This window comes from Phyllobates terribilis, unplaced genomic scaffold, assembly GCF_046119375.1.
Source record: "Phyllobates terribilis strain yellow unplaced genomic scaffold, ASM4611937v1 Scaffold_3__8_contigs__length_932513732, whole genome shotgun sequence".
Lineage (NCBI taxonomy): Eukaryota > Metazoa > Chordata > Amphibia > Anura > Dendrobatidae > Phyllobates > Phyllobates terribilis.
The window spans coordinates 769,042,783-769,064,509 of NW_027362763.1; positions in this window are offsets into that span (position 1 = coordinate 769,042,783).

Sequence of the window (21,727 nt, forward strand, 5' to 3'; positions counted from 1 at the left end):
TGACATCGTCCAGGTACAACAGGACCGTCTCGAAGTTTCTGTGGCCCAGACAGCACTCCATTAATCGTTGGAAGGTTCCCGGTGCGTTGCAGAGTCCGAACGGCATGCAGGTAAACTCGCTAAGTCCCATCGGGGTGGTGAATGCGGTCTTCTCCCGGTCCGCCTCTGCTACAGGAACCTGCCAGTACCCGCTAGTGAGATCCAAGGTAGAGAAGAAGTTAGCAGATCTTAAAGCAGCCAAAGACTCCTCTATCCTTGGTAAGGGGTACGCATCCTTGTGTGTGATACGGTTAATTTTCCGGTAATCTACACACATCCTCATGGTGTTGTCTTTCTTTTTGACTAAGACTAGTGGAGCTGCCCAGGGGCTACAGCTATCCCTGATCACCCCAGCCTCCTTAATGTCCCTAAGCATCCCCTTGGCGTGTTGGTAGTGTGCAGGGGGTATGGGTCGATACCTCTCTTTTATGGGAAGATGGTCTCCCGTGGGGATGTGGTGTTCTACCCCTTTGACTCGCCCGAAGTCTAACGGGTGTTTACTAAACACTCTCTCGTACTCTTGAACCACCCGATAGACTCCCTGTTTCTGGTGTGAGGGAGTGGAGTCAGTACCCAAATGTAGTTGCTGACACCAGTCCTCCATTGTTTCCTTAGAGCCGTTACCTTCCTCCGGGGAAGATGGAGGCAAGGGTTCTACGGACTGTATGGAATTTTGATTGATGGTATACAATTTGGCTAGCGTGGCATACCGGGGCAGGTACACTTCCCTCTTCCCGATATTTATTATGCGAACGGGCACCCTCCCATGGCGTACATTGACCACCCCCCGTGCTGTCAAAATGGTGGGCCTACTGTCTGAGTAAACTGGTTCTACCATTGCCTGGTAATCTCTACCTCTCAGACCAATAGCTGCCCGGCACCAAATCATCATTTCACTTTTTGGGGGCATGGCAATAGGGAAAGGGTCACACATTCTTACGCTACCAATCTCACCACCGGAGAGTTCTATCTGTTGCCGTTGCATCAGTGCCCGGATCTCTTTCTGGAGCACTCGCTGCTGGCCGGAGCTGGCGTTCTTGGCAACCTGTTGTAAAAGGAAAATCACCTCTGCAAGACAATTTTCAATTACATTAGTTCCTAGAGTTATCTTTGGGTGACTCTCGTGTTTGTCAATGTCTACAATGATCAGTCCCTGTGCTGCCAGTTCGACTCTACCGATTTTAATGGTCACCTCTTTAAATCCAATCTGTGGCACGGGCTGACCATTGCTGGCGATGATACTCAAGTCATTGTCAGGGTAGCGGGTGATATCCGAGTCATTCCAGTACTGCTTGAAGAGCACGTACGGGATAGTGGTGACCTGTGACCCGGTGTCCAATAGGGCACTCATAGGGATGCCATCCAGTACCACAGGCAAGACTGGACGTCCTCCCACATATCTGTCGCGCCAGTTCGATGGGCCTGATGATCTTTTTCCTGGGGGTTGGCCCTCTACCCCAGGTTGTGCCAGTTTAAAGGACAGTACCTTGCCATATGTCCGGGTTGATTGCAGCGGCGGCAGATGGGTTGTCCGTCCTCGTTGTATCGGTCGCTGGGTCTTCCTCTGGCCGGTGGGGTCCTCCTTGGTCGACGCCACGGGATGTCCTCCGGTCCGGATGCCAGCTGGATCTTCCCTGGAGTGGAAACCTGTAAAGACTGCACAGTTCGGGTTAGCGCAGCAACGCTTTTAGCTAGCTCTTGGACCTGATGGTGCAGGTCTGGAGCCGGGTCATTGTTCAAAGCCTGCGCATCAGCTCCCACAGGCCCTGCCGACAAGGGCGCCGCCTCCTGGTGGTAAGTGGTAGTGGGGCGTCTGTGGGTCACAACGCCACCTGGTGCTGGTTCTCAGAGCACCCGGATGGCTCTGTCCTTGAACTGTGCAAATCCCAGATGAGGGTCCTGTAAGGCCATTGCCCGCAACTGGGTTCGGTGGGCATTGCAATATAAACCCTCTATAAATTGTTCAGTCAACAGCCTGTCCTCGTCTCCCACGCCGTCAGGGTCGGTCTGCTTAATGGCTCTCAGGGCCTCTTGTAGGTTCAGGGCATAGTCCCTTATACTCTCATGTGCCTGCTGTTTGCACCCGTAGAATCTAAGCTTGATCTCGGCTGAGGTGCGGGTATCAAAGGTGTCCCTCAGCCGGGTTAGTATCTCTGCGACAGTCCTCCTCCCAGGTGGCCAGGACTTTACCTCCCTTTGGGCTGCCCCGGTTAATTGGGCCACCAGGATGCTCACTTTTTGCTCCTCTGTGAGGGGATACACCTGGAAGAGGCTATCCAGCTTTTCTCTAAAGTCATGCAGGGTATGTGACTCCCCTGAGTACTGGGGTAGCCAGGCTGTCCCCGGGATATAGGGCATGGTGAAAGGCATGACCGCAACAGCGGTGGCGCTGGCGGGGGTTGAAGCGGTGAAGCTCTCCTCCGTATCCGACATCCTTCTCCCCCCTAGTGGACCGTGGCCTACCTTGCGATGATCCTCTTCCGTAGGCCGCGGCTCCGCAGTGGATCGTCAGGGTTGAGGACCTTCCGTCGCGCTCCTGTGACGTCGGCGTCTGCTGGGCTCCTTCCAGGACCTTACGCAACGTCCGGACGTGAGGCGGGGCTTCAGTTCTCGTGCGCTTTCGGAGTCCACGCCCCTCTTCTTCCCGCGCGGCGTCCTCAAGATGGCGTCCAATGGCGGGAAAACTCCACGGCTGGTGGGAAGAAGGCCGAAGATGGCGCCGAATGGCGGGGAAACTCCACCGATGGCGGGAAGGAAGCGGAAAATGGCGCCGGATGGCGGGAATCTTCACCACAGGTAAGTTTGAACAGTCTTTTTCAGGCACGCAGTACCCGGTGGTTGCGGGCACGAAATCCTGCCGACTACGCCAAAAGTTGACGCACCCCTGGGCCTGTGTCGCGCAGCGTTGCGCACGCGGGAGCTTACCCGTAGCCGGATCTGTTGAGGGTTGTAGTCTCGTGGCGGTGACCCGGTCCGTGCCCAGGGAGTCAGACTAAGTGGCGCTGTATTAGCGGTAGATGTTGGACGACTACGCCACCCGTTGAATGCAGCGAAGGAGCTGCCGCTGCAGGGCAGACCGCTGAGGCCGGTGGTAGGATTGTGCAGCGTGATAGTATAACCCCCAACGGGAGGGGTATGGCCTCAGGGCAGCCGACGTGGATGATGGGGGTAGCAGGAATCACTCAGAGACGATGCTGTGTAATTCAGGGTCTTTACTGGTGATAAAGATAGACCCTCCCGGAGTACTGGCTAGCGATCGGGGCCTGGTCAGTCCTTGAGCAGATGGGATCTCCCCTGGCCAGGCGGAGTTGTAGGCCTCCCAAACTGACTGTACTCTTCTGGCTACCTTGCTAGAGGCGGGTATAAGTAGCCCACGTCCCTGAGTGTACCGTGTGGTGCTCACCCGTATGGCCGGTGACTCGGGGCCTTCTAGTGGCGTCCGCTCCACGACGGCGGTGCTGGTCCCACGCGTGCGACCGTGCCTTCGGGTTTCTTGGCCAGAGGACCTGAAATCCCCTGCCGGGCGGTTTCTGCTGCTGGGTAAAGATTAGTCCCCACAGCCTCGGACTCCGGGTCCGGTGATAGCTTCTCAGTCAGGGCGAGCTCTGCAGCTGCCAGCCCCTGACTCCTTATAGCACTGCTCCCTTTTCCTAGATCTGCTTCTCTTCTCTGTCTCTACTTCTTCTCTACTCTAACCCTGCCTCAGCCCTAGGTTTATATAGGGGAAGTTCTTCCCCTCCCAGGACTGGGCAGGAGGTGTGGCATGCACAGGATCCCTGACCAAGAGACCTCCCACCTGCTCTCAGACATAACATTGCTGTTACTGTGGAAACCAGACCCCTGGGGTGCCACACCAGGTACACCCGAGCTGCCTGAGGAAGGACTGAACCCCTGCACGGTGAACGCAGCGCGACGCGGGAGGTTTGCACCAGTACTGTGCACCTGAGGAACTTGAACAGAACTGTGAGTAAACTCGGATGACCGCCTCCGCTCCTTCATTTCGCCGGTGCCATTTCCATCCCTGCACTACAACGCCCAGCGCACCTCTTCCATTCTTCTACACTGCCCTGAGGCCTGCTCCACCTGTGGGGAGCCGTCCCATCACAAGCTGCCCTACCATCTGCCTCTGAGGACTGTCGCAGCGCTGGTGATCCTCACCAGACACCACAGGTGGTGTCACGAATAAATTCCAAAAACCCCAAATAATAGAAGTATTCCCCCCCATTTAACTGACCGCCCTGGGTCACGGACCGAGCCAGCCATCGTGATATCCCACGCAAGCAGCCACAAGGCCCGGCTGCCGAGTACCCCACGGCCCTGGGGGCGAGTCATATGCTGCATCCAGATATTGGCTGTGGGGTCAGTAGGAAAATATGAAATACAATACAAACAATGAGTTTTTGTGCAGTGTTTTTACTTTTTGGAGTGCCCAGCATTTTTTTCCAAATGCAGCATGCTTTAGGTGGGGAATTTTTTCATGTTCTTTCGTACAGGAAAATCAGCACTGTGCAGATGTAGCCTCATAATAAACAACAATGCAGAGCAGACATGGCGGATATTATGGGACCAGAATACTAAGGATTCCCATACATATTGCAGTCATGTATAAGGGTTCAGATTTTCAACAGTGTTTGGTCAGTGTCAGTTTTTTACCATTACTGGTTCATCACTGAGTTTCTTGTTTGCAAAAAAACCCCAAAGATTTCTCTTATCCGTTGCAATGTTACAAACAGAAACACTTGGATTGCACATGGATCGCGTCCGAGCGTTGTCCATGATTTTCACAAAGCCACAGATATTTGTAGGAGTTTTTGAGTTGGATCAAAACCGGACGTCTCCTTTAATTTTACGATCCATTTGGTCCTCAAAAAAACATGGACACATGAACAATGACATAGACTATAAGGCTACATGTTACATCTGTGAAAAACATGGATAGAACACGTGTGTAAAAGAGAAGTCAGAATGAGGACTAACTGTAGATCACACATGTCAAACTCCGGCAAGCGGGCCAAATCTGGCCCTCACAGTGATTATATTGTATACTGTATGGACTATGTGGGGGCCATTATATGTATAGAGGACTATGTGGGGTCCATTATTCTGTATGGAGGACTATGTGGGGGCCATTATATGTATAGAGGACTATGTGGGGGCCATTATACTGTATGGAGGATTATGTTGGGGCCATTATACTGTATGGAGGACTATGTGGTGCCCATAATACTGTATGGAAGACTATGTGGGACCATTATACTCTATGGAGGACTATGTGGGGCCATTATACTGTATGGAGGACTATGTGGGGCCTATTATACTGTATGGAGGACTATGTGGGGCCATTATACTGTATGGAGGACTATGTGGGGCCCATTATTCTTTATGGAGGCCTATGTTGGGCTATTATATGTATGGAGAACTATGTGGGACCATTCTAATGTATGGAGGACTATGTGGGGTCCATTATACTGTATGGGGGACTATGTGGGGCCCATTATAAGGTATATTTTATTGTAAGATCTATTAATTAAAATGTACTTTGTTTGTGGGCCATACAAAGTCTGTCTCCATATGAAAAGTTTCATCATTATATTTGATAATAAAAACATCCTTAATTGTAGACATTTTTTTAAATAAATATTAAGGTTGGCCCCCGACCTTGTCCAAGTTTTTCATTTTGGCCCTCTGTGTATTCGAGTTTGACATCTCTGCTGTAGATGATGGAAGAGGAACACAGGTCACATGGATCCAAGGAAAGGATGAACTAAACAACAATTACTTTTGTCAAACTTGGTTTCAATGTTTGTGCCTCTGTTTGCTCAATATATCGTTCTGTATATCAATCTGTATATGTATATGATAAAAATGAAATGTATGTCCTTTCACGTGACTGCACTGTGCTCTTATCTAACATTGAAAAAAAAATAAAAATTGGATTGGCCATAATTTGTGCCAAATTTATCATTACTTTTCGACATTTGCAAAATAATAAAAGCAAAATACTAAAAAGCAGTGGACAATTTACCATATGAATATAAAGTCTTCACACAGCACCCTAAATTTCTATACACATTGCTCAATTTATAAATTCAATTATCAGATGATTTTGCAAAAACTCCTAAAGTCAACAATAGGTTAAAAGAGAACATTTTTAGGATCATTTCAAGAATGTATTAATAGAAACGGGTCAATGAAACGCATCTGGTGCAAACACTGGGAAAGATTACCTGGGGTGATTGTTATTGACTTCTCGACAGATGTGACTATGATCTACAACCTAATTTCCAGGCTTGATGGAGCGGAACGGAAATCTTCAGATACGATCACAGTCTGCCAGGAAGAAGACCAAATGATGTTCTATCGTGGCTTACCATGTTCTCCTTTATGCAAGCTAAAGGCTAACAGCTTTGATCATAGATTCAAATACCTCCAGCCTATTGTTCTCCTCCAATTAATAAGAGACATTGGTGGACGAGACAACGAGGAACATATATAAATATGAGCTCTGGATATTACATCTCATCCTTTCACATCATGATTCCTCAAACAGTAGTGTGTTTTATATTTACAACCTGATCAAACAATGGCCGAAGCTCCTCTTTGTCCTATGTGTTACATGATATCTTTACAGGCTGGTAACTTGAGATAAAAGGGTTTTCTGTTTTCCGGATAGTTGTGTCTTCATGTGCAGTTCATTGTAAAATAAAAAGCCAAAACTGTGCATCACTTGCCCTCCCCAGGATCAGCGCTGTTTCATATTGCTCCTCCTGATGTCTGTTGTTGTCTGCAGTGCTGATATCATGTCGACACCACTGCAGCCAATCATTGAGCTCATCATCTCTGCCTGTGTGGATAGCAGAAGCTGCTAATACAAGAATAGACACCAGGAGCGGTAGCAGAGAAGCAGAACTGGACCTGTGGAAGGTGATTAAAGCACAGTTTGTTTTTAACAACAAGCTGCACCTGGAGATACAACTTTTCTGAAGACGGAAAACCCCTTTTACCCATTATCTTCAGTAGGGTTGTACATTTTAGTTGATATTTTAGTTTGATGGGATTGTATGTGTGTATATTTGTTTTGTATGTGTGTATTTACATGCAGTATATGTTTGCATTTGTGTGTTTATATTTGTGCGTTGTGTATGTGTAGCACCCTGAGGATTCGGCTGCTACAGGGGTATTACACCTCAAGCCAGAGGTGTGGTATTCCACTCCTGGGTAAGGATGGAGTGTGGAACTGAGCTCAGTAGGCTGCATGCACTACATACATCCCATTTCCGGGGGACAGAACTACGGTACTCCCACCAAGTATATGTGCAGGTATGACAGCGTCTGTCCCTGGCTGGAGTGGGAGGGGGGTGGAACATCCCAGTAGTGTAGGGGCAGATAGGGGGAGTACTCTGGGTAAAGCTAGGAGCTCATTGGGTGCTAGTCACCTGGGCTCACACATAGAGGGAGTATATATGGTGGGCACCATCTTAGGACAGGGTCTTTTTAGCAGAGGAGCTCAGCCAGGAGGGCTGACAGGGAGCTGTGGCTCCGGCTGGGCCCAGCTCCAGGGCCAAGCCTGCATTGAAGAGAGAGAGGAGGAAGAAAGGCCCAGAGAAGCAGAGTCAGAAGGAACCCTAAGAACCCAGAATCAGACCAAAAAGGGTGAAGGGTTGGCGGACACGGGTACCGGAACCCGAACTGGTGGAGGCCACTTATCCTCAGCCAGGAACCGGAGGTCGTGGTCAAGATTTGCCACGACCCTCACCAAATCCACCAGAAAGGCACACCAAGCATAGGGTCAGGGAACCCAGAGGAGGTTTGACCACCAAGAGACCCGAGGGAGCCGGCCAAAGGTGGATCCCTGGTGGGAATGGCCAGAGACAGAGAGAGAGAAAGGGAGCTCAGGACCACGCTCCAGAACTGCCTGGGGGTTAGCCGAGTCCAGGACCTGGTGGACGCAGCACGGCTCGGGTGGTCACTCAAGGCCAGAGTGACTGAGAGAACAACCGTGAGTAAAAACCCTGAAACTGCACCTCAAGTCTCTGAGCTTCCTTGCTGCACCATCACTACCACTATCATCCACATCTGCTGCCCTGAGGCCATACCCCTCCCGTTGGGGGTTATACCATCCACGCTGCACATCCGTACCACCGGCCTCAGCGGACTGTCCTGCAGCGGCGGCTTCATAGCCGCATTCAACGGGTGGCGTAGTCGAACATTCTAACATCTACTGCTAAAGACTGCCGCTCAGTTTGACTCCCTGGGCACGGACCGGGTCACCGCCACGAGACTACTACCCCCATCTGATCCGGCTCCGGGTAAGCCCCCGTGCGCGCGATGCCGCACGACACAGCAGGCCCAGGGGCGCGTCAACTTTGGCGTAGTCGGCAGGATAACGTGCCCGCAACCACCGGGTACTGCGTGCCTGAAGAAAAGTTTATCTGTACCGTAAAAAGAAGTCTCCCGCCAATTCCGGAGGGTCCCCGCCATCGGACGCCATCACGGGTCGTTTCCCGCCGGTTGCCCGCCATCTGCAGCTTTTTCCCGCCATCCACGGAGGTTCCCGCCATCTGAGAAGATTTCCCGCCCTGGCAGAGCGGACGCCATTATGGGCGTGCCAGAGGGTGGCAAGAGGCCACTTCCCATCGTGGGCCAGGACCAAGAATGGCGCCAAAAACAAAGACCGCCCCCACCAGCAGAGACTGCAATGATTGAGATGTCCATCAGCGTGGGGGGTCTGCCCCTGGAACTGACAATCACCAAGTTGCCCCAGGACCGCCCTCAATGGGGGCGGATACAGAACAAAACAGAGAAGATGGGTGCAGCCTGGAGGAGTCTGGAGGAGCCGTACCCGGAGATGGAGGGAGAGGCAGGCAGCACCGACCCTGTGGTCAGGAGCCTGATGCAAGCAACCACCCCACAAGACCTGGTGGAGATCCTGGCACAGCTCCCCCGAGACCGGGAGCGTGCACAGACCGCGCTGGAGGGCCTCGCACGGAGGATGGCCCAGGTGCAGCGAGAAACGCTGATGGAGTGGAGCAGGGAGATGGCCCAGCAGGCCGGAACCCGCCAGCGAAGCACACCACCCGCAACGAGGAGCACGCCTGCCCCTGAAGAGGATGCAGAAGGGACGGAGGCCGGAGACGACGCCGCAGAGGGAGCTGAAGAGACGGAGGCAAGTAAAGGGGACGTCACTACCCCAAGCCCAGCCACCATAAGCCTACCCTCGCTCCCCGTCGCAGAGCCCGAAGTCCCACTGATCGTGCCCGTTGCCGCACCGCTACCGCTCCAGACTAGGCCCCAAGCAGGAGCCGCGACCACGCCCCCTGTGACGTCACGCGCCTCAACCCTGAGCGCGGCCAAGCAGGAGACGCCACCGGCCTGGTCGCAAGGCCGAGTGCCCCCGGGCGCCGCCGTCTTCACGGTGCCCTTTACCTTCAGGGTACCCCAAGCCTGGTCGCAAGGCCTTGTGATCCCGGGCGCCGCTGCCACCACCGCGCCCTCAACTTCCACTGTGCCGCACCTGGGTGAAGACTTGTTTGCCCAGCACACTTGCCCGGATGGGCAGCCCTTTGCGTGGCCACCGGAGTACCACCATCCCCGACTCCGGAAAGAAAGACCCCTGGATGAGCCCCTAATCCCAGCTCCGGCGCCCGTCAAGATGACCCCGCTCTCGTTAGAGGAGGCGCAGTTTGAGTGGGACCCCGCAGGAGGAGACCTCATCGGGTTCACTCAGGAGACCCGGGCGGCCGCAACTGAGCGTGCGGAGTGCTGCTGCCAGCAGTTGGAAGTCTTTGAGCGAGAACGGAGAGAGAGACGGGTCCGCGAGGAGCGGCTGCAAGTAAAGAGTGCAGAACAAAAGAGCCGGACCCGAAGGAACCCCCGTGCAGCCCACGGTCCCCGTGCCACCGGGACTGTAATCAAATTCCAACTGCAGCACGGTTGGGGCTTCATCAGAGATCATCACACCCCCGGCGACGTCTTCGTGACCAGAAGAGATGTCGAGTCCCACCTACCGGAGGGACACAGAGGTCGTGACCTTTACCTGGGTGATGAGGTCACCTTCACCCGGCACCAATGTGCCAAAGGACCCTATGCCCTTCATGTACACCGACTGACAGAGAAAGAGCTGAGGTGTCAGGAGGAGCAAGAGGACCCGGACGGGTCTGAAGAATACAGGGAGGAAGGAGCAGGAGGACGCCGCTACTAAAGTACGGTAAATGGAACTGTAAAATAGTTACCCGTTAGGGTACAGGAACTGTTACCATTATAGTCCCCGTTGGGACCAGCAAATTAAACTGTTCCAGTGTGTCCCATCTCCCCACAGGCTGAGGACTGTGAGCAGCCATCCCTTTTCCCCACTGGCCGAGGACTGAGAGCGGCCATATCCCTTGTAAATAGTTGCGCTTCTTAAAGCGTCCCCTACTGGTTTTATAGGAAACTGTTTTTTCTACCAGAGACTGTGGCACTTACCTGGTCACAATTTGCACAAGTGGCCAGAGGACAAGAATGTTTATAATGAAAAGTTTTATATGAAGAGTATTATGCTGCTGATATATATATAGTGTTTTATATGTTTATGATGTTTTAAAAAAAAAAAAAAAAAATTGTATGTTATTGGATATTTTATTCTTTTACAGCCCGAGGACGTGCTGTGGTTTACCAGGGGGGAATGTAGCACCCTGAGGATTCGGCTGCTACAGGGGTATTACACCTCAAGCCAGAGGTGTGGTATTCCACTCCCGGGTAAGGATGGAGTGTGGAACTGAGCTCAGTAGGCTGCATGCACTACATACATCCCATTTCCGGGGGACAGAACTACGGTACTCCCACCAAGTATATGTGCAGGTACGACAGCGTCTGTCCCTGGCTGGAGTGGGAGGGGGGTGGAACATCCCAGTAGTGTAGGGGCAGATAGGGGGAGTACTCTGGGTAAAGCTAGGAGCTCATTGGGTGCTAGTCACCTGGGCTCACACATAGAGGGAGTATATATGGTGGGCACCATCTTAGGACAGGGTCTTTTTAGCAGAGGAGCTCAGCCAGGAGGGCTGACAGGGAGCTGTGGCTCCGGCTGGGCCCAGCTCCAGGGCCAAGCCTGCATTGAAGAGAGAGAGGAGGAAGAAAGGCCCAGAGAAGCAGAGTCAGAAGGAACCCTAAGAACCCAGAATCAGACCAAAAAGGGTGAAGGGTTGGCGGACACGGGTACCGGAACCCGAACTGGTGGAGGCCACTTATCCTCAGCCAGGAACCGGAGGTCGTGGTCAAGATTTGCCACGACCCTCACCAAATCCACCAGAAAGGCACACCAAGCATAGGGTCAGGGAACCCAGAGGAGGTTTGACCACCAAGAGACCCGAGGGAGCCGGCCAAAGGTGGATCCCTGGTGGGAATGGCCAGAGACAGAGAGAGAGAAAGGGAGCTCAGGACCACGCTCCAGAACTGCCTGGGGGTTAGCCGAGTCCAGGACCTGGTGGACGCAGCACGGCTCGGGTGGTCACTCAAGGCCAGAGTGACTGAGAGAACAACCGTGAGTAAAAACCCTGAAACTGCACCTCAAGTCTCTGAGCTTCCTTGCTGCACCATCACTACCACTATCATCCACATCTGCTGCCCTGAGGCCATACCCCTCCCGTTGGGGGTTATACCATCCACGCTGCACATCCGTACCACCGGCCTCAGCGGACTGTCCTGCAGCGGCGGCTTCATAGCCGCATTCAACGGGTGGCGTAGTCGAACATTCTAACATCTACTGCTAAAGACTGCCGCTCAGTTTGACTCCCTGGGCACGGACCGGGTCACCGCCACGAGACTACTACCCCCATCTGATCCGGCTCCGGGTAAGCCCCCGTGCGCGCGATGCCGCACGACACAGCAGGCCCAGGGGCGCGTCATATGTATATAACCATGTGTCTATGGTAAGTGTAACTGGGTGTGTATATGTGTGGTAGGCACATAGGTGTGTTAATATGTGTGTATTGTATATATGTGTACATAGGAATCATGGAGCCCCATAGCAGAAGTTCTAATTGCCCCCACCCCCCCAAAAAAAAGTAAATAATTGTCGGGGTCACAGAAGAGCAGATCTCACAACTTTCCAGCCTGTACATAGTAATTTTTCTCCTGCTGAAGTCCTAGATTCCTTTTTCATTGCCCCATAAAGTGTGATGCCAACAATGTCAACAAAAGTGTCCCCAAACACAGTATGATACCCCCATGGTGAATTCCTCCACATTCACAGTATAATGACCCTATTGTACCCCACATCAACTCCTAAGGCAAAGTATGGTGACCCCAACACAGTATGATCCCCCAACTGTGACCCACACACAGCCCTCCATGGAGTATAATGGGCCTACATACAATATAATGGCCCCACACCCCTCCACACTCCACAGAGTATAATGCACTCGCCATGGGTCTCCATACAGAATAATGCACTCGCCATGATCCTCCATACAGTATAATGCACTCACCATGGTCCTCCACTCAGTATAATGCACTCACCATGGTCCTCCACTCAGTATAATGCACTCGCCATGGTCCTCCACACAGTATAATGCACTCCCCATGGTCCTCCACGCAGTATAATGCACTCCCAATGGTCCTTAACACAGTATAATGCACCCCATGGTCCTGTACGCAGTATAATGCAGCCCCCCATAGGGTAAAATGCCGCTTCCCCCCACCATAGGGTAAAATGCAGCCCCCAGTCCTACAGTTTTATCAGTACTCACTGATTTATAAATAAATACATACTTACCGCTCCTCGTTCCACGCTGCTTCAGTCTCTGCAGCTCTTCTCTGTCATCACCCCAGCAGCTGCCAGCTCCACTGTCTGACAGAGCGTGGAGCGTCATCACGCCGCTGCATCAGACGCAGAGGAGGAATGATGGGAGAGAGAGTGTCACATGACGTTCCGTCCTGCATCATTGCTATCAACCAGGGCCGACTCCAGGTTTTCGTGGGCCCCGGGCGAAAGAGTCTCAGTGGGCCCTTTAATACATACCACCATTCATGATGCACAGATAGGGAAGAGAAATATAGGTATACAACACAGGGCCCAGCCTGCCCCCTCTTCTTCATATATGCAGACCTGCGCACACACACACACACACACACAGTACGCAGACATGCACGCATATGGTACGCAGACATGCACACACTTGGTATGCACACATGCACGCACATGGTAAGCAGACATGCATGCACACGGTAAGCAGACATGCACGCACACGGTAAGCAGACATGCACGCACATGGTAAGCAGACATGCACATGGTACACAGATATGCACATACACAAACAGATACACAGATAAGTACACATACAGACATACATACTGTAATGCAGCGACTTGCTGGCATTACGGTAATGGTCTAGGATGTGTTTTATCTGACCATATACCTTCCCCCTCAGGTGACTGGTCACATGACTGTGTCATCACACAGGTCCTGTATGCACAGTAAAGGTCTGTACACATGACTGGGACAGCACACAGGACCTATACACACAGCTGACTGATCACATGACTGTGACATCAGCAAGGTCCTGTCAGTATGTGTTTGTGCACAGGATATATAAACCCTGGTAATTTGAGACAGGTGTGTTCGGTGTGAGGCGTGAGGCCTGTGCTCCGTGCGGGTGGGACACCGTTTGTGAGAGGCCTAGGGAGGCCGAGTGTGAAGCCTGACAGCCTGAAAGGCCGAGCCTGGATCCTGTGCGTGGATGTCAGTGGCCTTTGAGGGAGAGCCGGCTTGGTGCAGAACCCTGGAAGGCGCAGGCTGGATGTCAAGTGTGGAAGACATACCAGTAGCCTACGAGGGGACGACGGCTAGAGACCCTCACCTGGGAAAGCCGCAAAGCCACAGTGGTGGCGGAATAAACGGACTGTAGCAGCCAAAACCCGCTAAAGGTAAAATGCTGCGTTATATGGACATTTATGTTGTTGCCTAGCCGAGGGCTATAACGGGGGTCAAGTGGACGTATCTGTCGCTGGAAAGGCTCCCGAATTGTGATGTGTGTAATATGCCGGTCTGCCACTTGAGAAGCTCCCGGGAGTGATAGGTGTAAACATGCCGGGCGTATACTAAGATGGACTGTGTGATTAGCGGTTTATGACGAAATAATAAACTGCATTGTGAAATATCGGAAGGACATTGCTTATGTGCCTTAATTGACCCGGTGCAGCGAGTATCCCCCATTATGATGACTAGCGCTGCCTTACAGTACATATTTGAACACATTCTTAAAAACACATAAAACAGACATAAATATATACATACACAGTCATACACACTGACATACACACAAGACACATTAGAAATATATTTAATATGGGGATTGGGGAATCTGGTGACAAGCCTCACTCACCTGCCCCTTGGCCTGTGTCCGGTCCAGCTGTGCAGGGCCGCCGGCTTGTCTGATGGCCATCACAGGCCCTGGACCATCAGAGCGGCCCACTCGCCGTTGGGGCCCACACCGCTTCCCCAGCATCTCCGCAGGGAGGACCTCCGGCGGAGTTTGATTGCCGGCACTTCATCAGGGCCCCCCTCCTGCTCCACTGGCGCTGCTTAATTGACGGCACTTCATCAGAGCCCCCTCGGGGCCTCCCTTCGTCAGGACTCCCCTCGGGGCCTGCCTTCATCAGGGCCCCCCTGGGGGCCTTCCTTCATCAGGGCCTCCCTTCATCAGGACCCTTTCTTCATCGGGGCCCCCCTCCTGCACCCCCCGCTCCGCTGCTTGATTGCCGCCGCTGCCCCCCGGCACTGTTTTCAGGCATGGCCGCGCACAGTGCACTGTGGCGGCTGTGTCTGCTAGTTATGACGGCAGGGGCGACACAAGCACAATTAAAGGCGCAGTGTCGCCCCTGCTGTGTCATTACTACAATACACAGCCGCACAGCGCACTGCGCGCGGCCATGCCTGAAGACAGTGCCGGTGGGTGGCGGCGGCAATCAAGCAGCGGAGCGGGGAGTGCAGGAGGAGGGCGACTGCTATGGGGCCCCCCCCAGCTCACGGGCCACATAGCAGTCGCGTGGCCTGCCGCCATTGGCGGTACGCCACTGTATGAGTGTCTTGTATGTATGTATACACTATGTGTGCACTGTAGTTATTGAACTTTTTCCTGCTTGTATGAAGAATTGATAGAAGAGTTGGGAATCAGGCAGCTTGGATTATTTAAAATAAGAAATCAATGTCTTTAGATTAATATTGATTCCTCCCATTGATTATTCAACTCTGTACCACATCGGTTCTTTAAATATTCTCGAGTCAGATGAAACGCTTGGAAAAAAAACAGCATTTTATGGATGCTTCCAGCTATCTGGGCAAACAGCCCACAACAATCATGTGTTCCAAAAATGTGAAAATAGAAATGTAATCATTATTGGATTCATCTCTATAGACAAAGGGATGTCCAAATAATAACCCGCAGAGGGGCTACTGAGAATTTCATTGCCTTGTACCTGCAATTTGCCATAGGCAAATGCATATGATGCATCAGTATATATGCGTTGTGGTTTTCGATTATCACCGAAAGCGTGATGCAGTGCTTGTCCATCGTACAATGAATGACAAAGGCACTATACTGTAATGGGGTCAGTTGGATTCTGGCATGGCGCCACCTGTATATCCAGAAAAAAGAGAGTTGTTTTTTTTTGTAAAATGTTCCAGAATATGTGATGGACTCTCTGATACACATGTGAACATAACCTAATTAAAAATTCTTCACAACTGTAGAAGTTATTAATCCATTAGTCATCTTAATAGCTGCAATTCCTTGACCTCGCATGGTTTTACTATTTTTAACTTTTATTACAATGGTGGTCTATGGTGTTCTAAGTTAGAAATCATTGGGGTTCTTTGAGTTGTAGCAGTGGAGGGAATCTAATATACAGTCAAATTACGGCCACTTAAAGTTAAAAGGCTTAGCCACTATATTTTTAATTTAGACATTCAGTTTAGGGCATTTTTTTGTGTCACTTACTAATATATAAGTATTACAGGTTCACTGCCAATCAACTTTTATAGTGTATCTATTGTAAGGTAGCGCTATTGATCATGTTGAGGGGCACTCACTTCACCGGGTCAATTAAAGCACACATGCAACGTTTTCCGGTAATATGAAGTCCAGCAGTTTATTACACATCATAAAGTGCTTATAACATAGTCCATCTCAGTGGCTAGCAGGATTGTTACACATGTAATATCCTAGAGCCTTTTCAGTGGCAGCTATGCCCGCTTGGCTTCAGATACAGACTTCAGCAAGGTACAACATCAATATTCATTTAAAGCACCGATTTACCTTTGCCGGGTCTTAGCTGCTTCTATCAGCTCTGTTCTGCCACAGCTGTGGATTAAGGCTCCCGAGACTTGGTCTCCAGGCCTCGTGCTTTCCAGGGCCAACGGTGTCCCAGACTCAGGGATCAGGCCTCTTGCCTTCCAAGGCTACTGGTGTCCCAGACACAGGGATCAGGCCTCTTGCCTTCCAAGGCTACTGGTGTCCCAGACACAGGGACCAGGCTTCACCACCGTTTCAAAAACCACCAGGATTTATATATCCTTCTGTGCGCACAGGATCTGTGATGATGTCACAGTCATGTGATCAGTCACCTGAAGGGGAGGTACGTGGTCAGCAAGAACACACCCCCTCTGACATTTTGCAATGCAGCAAGCCGCTGCATTACATATCTCCCCCCTCTGTTCAAACTTGTGGGGTTGAACACATAATATGCACAATCACATTATAACCCACAGTTCGTAGAGAGACCATGTACTTGACATTTGCGCTGCTCAGCCCCTGGAACATTAGTCATCAACATTAGCCCATTCCTTAGGGACCTACCATCAGTCATTGTCTCCAACTTCGTCAAGTCACATTTCCTAGTCGTAACCTTGTCAGACGTCCCCCGCTCCCAGCGGTTAATACAGCAGTGCGACTCACTTGCGCTTGTATATAAGGTCCGGTCCAACTCCGTACTGTCTCTTACTCTATTGGTTCGTTTGCATGGGCCTCTCAGACCTGAGTTACTGGAGGTCTCACTGGAGGACATCCTGAAAGGTCTCTAACTTCTGCTGTAGGTGTTCTAATATTTAGGGGGCCCTTTCTCTGTCTGGTCTCACAATTTACAGGCGGCTGCCATCTTCTGCTGCTCAGGCGACGCTGTCTTTCTATTCGCAGTCTGGCGAGATTCAACTGTTCTACCTCTCGCAGGTAGGTCACTCGGTACTCCATCAGCATTCGTATATATTCAAGATTTTCTTCTGTGCCTACCGCAGAGAATGACACCATGCCGTCTTCATCTGGTATCCAGTCCTGATGATCACGTGGACTGCTTATTTTTATCACACTAGACTTCTTTACCATCATTTGCATGGTTCGGCCATTTCTCCCAATGAGCTTTCTTACCAGAGCATGAGGCACCCTGATGACTTTTTTCCGCAGACTTTGAGCTTTTCTCATAAGCTCCAGTTGTCTAATGGCTTGTTCCGTCTTCAACCCGGACAAACCGCTTCATGCGAACACATCGCCAGTGCATGTCACTTAGGATAGCCACCCTCTTCACTGTGACTTTGGTTGTGGACAGGACAACCAGCTGTTTAGCTTCTGGGGTCGAGTACACCTTACAGGCTCCCACGGCCTTCTTAAACTATTCATGCACTGACTCTCTGGTGCATTCTTCTCTCAAATCTTCGGGTACATCTATGAGGCACTTGTACCGAGACGTTTCTGTCTCACCAGTGGTTTCCAGACGATCATCCGGCTCAGGTTTCAGGGACAACTGACTTTCAGCTTCTTTACCCTGTATGCTTCCCCTGAGCTGCCTCACAGCTATGAACTCAAGAATTCTCGTCTTGACCACTTCCATTCCATACTTATCTTCTTTTAACACTCTCTCAGCTCTCCTCAGGTCCACCTTCTCATGGTTTAAAGGATTAAGCGCAATTTGTTTGCCCGTCTCCTTCTCCAAGGAGGTCTCGTTCACTGATTGGTACTTTGCCAGGTGACCTTTGAGCTCGACAACATCTTCCTCTAGCTCAGCTACTCGCCTCTCAGCAACCCATCTCAGAAGCTCTTCCTGCTTCAACTGCTCCTTTATCAGCAGAAGTCTCTCAGACCTCTCTGTTTCCAATGCGCCCACTCGGCTCTCGACAGCCAGTCTCTCAAGCTTCTCTTGCTTCAAATGGGCTTGTAGCGTCTCCTTGAGCTCCTTGATCTCAGCTCTTACATCCACCGAATCATCTAAGCTCACATTATTCGAGGAGGCATTTGCTTCATACCTCCCTTCTCCGATAGACTCCTCCATCTTTTTCCGCTCAGCTTCCATCCTGCCGATTCTATCCTTAAGACACGTCTCTGCCCTCTGGAGATCAACACCGAACGTCTTCAGCTCCTTCACCTGAGCTTCCAGTCCTAGGGTCTTTCTGCGGAGATCATCATTTTCATCATGGGTGTCCTGCAGAGTGATCTCAATCACTTGGCGCATGTGCTCTGCATCAGCCTTATCATCCTCTAGTTTTTCCTTAACCTTGAGGAGACCCTCATAGTCTCTCTTGGTTTGTTGCAGTTCCCTATTGAATTTTTCACGCATCTTTTCTGCCTCACGGTCGTGACCAGACACTTCATCTTTAATGCCTCTTTCAGGATAGCTCCCGGTCTCGCTGGTACAGAGAGTCCTCCAGCCGTTCCTTCTCCTGCATTAGAGGCTTTACTTGGTCCTGGAATTGCTGCAGCTCCCCCATGAGTTCACCATACTCCTTCTTGGATTCACACAGCTCCCGGTTGAACTGTTCGCGCAGTTGTTCTAGGTCTTGATCACGTCCAGAAACTTCATCCTGCAGTGCCCCTTTTAAGTCAGACAGCTCCCTATCCCTCTGGTGTAGACCCTCATCCAGCCTTTGCTTCTCCTGCATTAGTTGCTTCACCTGCTCCTGAAATCTCTGCACTTCGTTTCTTGAGACCTCTGCTTCTTCTGCATCCACAGAGCCTTTCTTCACTTGGAACAGCTCTAACTGTACCAGGGAAAAACGATCTTTCATCTCGCACAACTCATCTTCACACTCCGCTTTGTCAAGCTTCAACTGAAAAACCCCTTCTTTATGTTTCTGGAACATTTCCTTCCATTTGTTGATTTCCTCACTGCTTTCTTCCAGTTCTCGATGCAAGTTCCTCACAACCTGATTTATTTTCTGCCGTTCAGACTCCAGGCTCATCTGGTCCGGGGACACGTTCTCCATGTTTTTCCTTAGTTGCTGTGACGCGCTCCCTGGGCCATGGGGTACTCTGTGCCGGGCCGGTCGTTGCTTGGGGAGATGTCACAGTGGCTGTGACCTGGCCCGTGACCCAGGGCGGTCAGTAAAAAGGGGATTTTATAGTATAGTAAATAGGGGATATAGTAAAAAGGGGATTTTATAGTATATAGCCACCTGTGGTATGCGGCTATATGGAGAGCCGCCGCTGCTGTGCAGAACCTCTGGAGCTGATGTTTAGTGCAGCAGAGTTGGTTCAGCTCTCCACAGGCAGAACTTAGCTCCAGGGCAGCGTAGAGATGTTGTAGATGTTATAGGTGATGCTGGGCCTTGTAGTGCAGGGGTGATGGTGCAGATAATAATCACAGAGACAGTGGGGTGCAGTCTCCAGGGTCTTTACTCACGGTTGTTGCAGTCCAAGTTACAGATACCAGTGTAACTTCCCTCGTCGTGCTGCGCTTACTCAGGGAGGGGTTCAGTCCACCCTCAGATATCTCCGGAGTACTTAGCGGGACCTCCTTCTGTGTGTTCTCTCTCTGGCCGTCTCCCTGCAACTCATACCAAGCGTCCCAATCCGGTACCCGCGGGCCTTGTCAGGCGACGTCTGTTCCGTCCCCTGGGTCCTCTATAGCTACCTTCTTGGTGAGACTGATATGGACTGTTGGCTGCAAGACTTGAAATACTGCAGCCTCCGGTTTCTAGTTGAGACATACAGTCTTCCGCTAGTTGAGGGACCGGTCCCCTTTGTGTGGCCTGACCCCTCCACCTCCTGGTAGATTCGGGCGCACGGGTGGCCTCCAGCCCTGCCCGTACCCCTGGGGTCCCTTCTTCATTCCTGGAGCCTTTCTCCTGCTCCTCTCCTCCTTCTCATTCAGTCCTGGGCCTCTCCTCAGGCCCTCCGCCTGAGCAGAGCTCCTACAGAGCCCCTGCTCCCACTCCTCTCACTTTAGACTGTTCTTTCTGACTGCTCTAACTAAACAAGATGGCTTCTCTATTTATACTTTCCTCCATGTGCTCCCCTAAGCTACTTCCTCCACCCACACCCACTACATAGCTCCTCCCCTCAGCTAGGGACCAGGGACTGTGCTCTCCCTTAAAAGCAATCTCGCCCTGCCCTCACTGCTGGTATGTGTTGGATGCAGGTGTTAGGGTCCCGAGCTGTACTCCTTCCTTACCTGAGAGTGAGATACCACACCTCTAGGTGAGATGCAGTACCTCTGTGGCAACTGAACCCTCAGCGGCGCCACAGCTGCACGTCACTCTGATACTGCTGCCTGACAGGCTCCGGCTCTTGGTCATGATTGGCCACCTCCTCTTTCAGCGCCCCTTTCAGGGCTGTCGGTTCCTGACCGTTTTGTTGTCTGATACTGTACCGGAGGTTGCTACTGGCAACGTCACCTCCTCTTCCATCCTGATCTCTGCTTCTGAAGGAGGATCCACACTCGGAATAAAGGCACACAGCATTGCATTTTCGTTATTTACCCTTTCAGCAAAGGCTACAGGAGCTACTTTTTTGTGGCCCTTGCGCCTTCGACGATGAGAGGGGAACTTTCTCACCTCGTTTAGCTCCTCCTGACTGAACTCTCTTTCTACTTTCGTAGTGTCACCGTCAGTTGTGGGGTCTGTGTCACTCCCCAAGGTGTTGTCAACCCCTTCTACTGGAGCTACCCAGTTATCAATGGTTGAATTGCCATTTTTAGGCGGTACCAACACACGATCTGTAACCAACTTTGGTATTCTATGCTCCACCCTCTTTTGAGACTCCGCCCCCTTTTGGACAACCACACCTGTAGGGGTTTTTTAAAAAAAAACAACACGCGATAGTCTTAGGAGCCAATTCACAACATCTCTTACCACCTCCCCAAGAACTCTGGGACAGTACCGGCGCCCCAGGAGAACTCAAGGAATGGTCCGCTGCCGCCATTCTGTACGGTGCCAACAGCTCCTGCCGTTCCTGCACCATGTCCTATTGCTGTAACTTTCAAAGAGAGAGAGCGCAAAGCCCAATAGGGTTACACCTGTAGACATAGGGAATAATAGTAAAAAGGTGGTTCTCACCTGGTTAGGTTGCGTGAGTACACAACTACCATAACATATAAAAGGCAGCTGCAGCGGATCTCCAATAGGTGTCCCACAGGACCAGAATAAATCCAAAGGTGGTGAAGGTAGAGATATACGTCCGCGCCGCTGAAAAATCCTCAAATCAGGAACATATAATAAAATCCTTGTTTATTGGTAAATGCCTACGCGTTTCTGGGTGTTCCACACCCCTTCATCAGGGCACCAACAGATATATCAATGTATGCACTGAAACACTCCATTTATATACAGACATAAAGTGAAAAAAAAAGGAAGAGCAGAAAAAAAACAACATAACCTTTGCACCTGAGGCCGTGTGCAAAAAACTTTCAACAAAACTTTATCAATGAGTGTCACCAATATAAAGAGTGA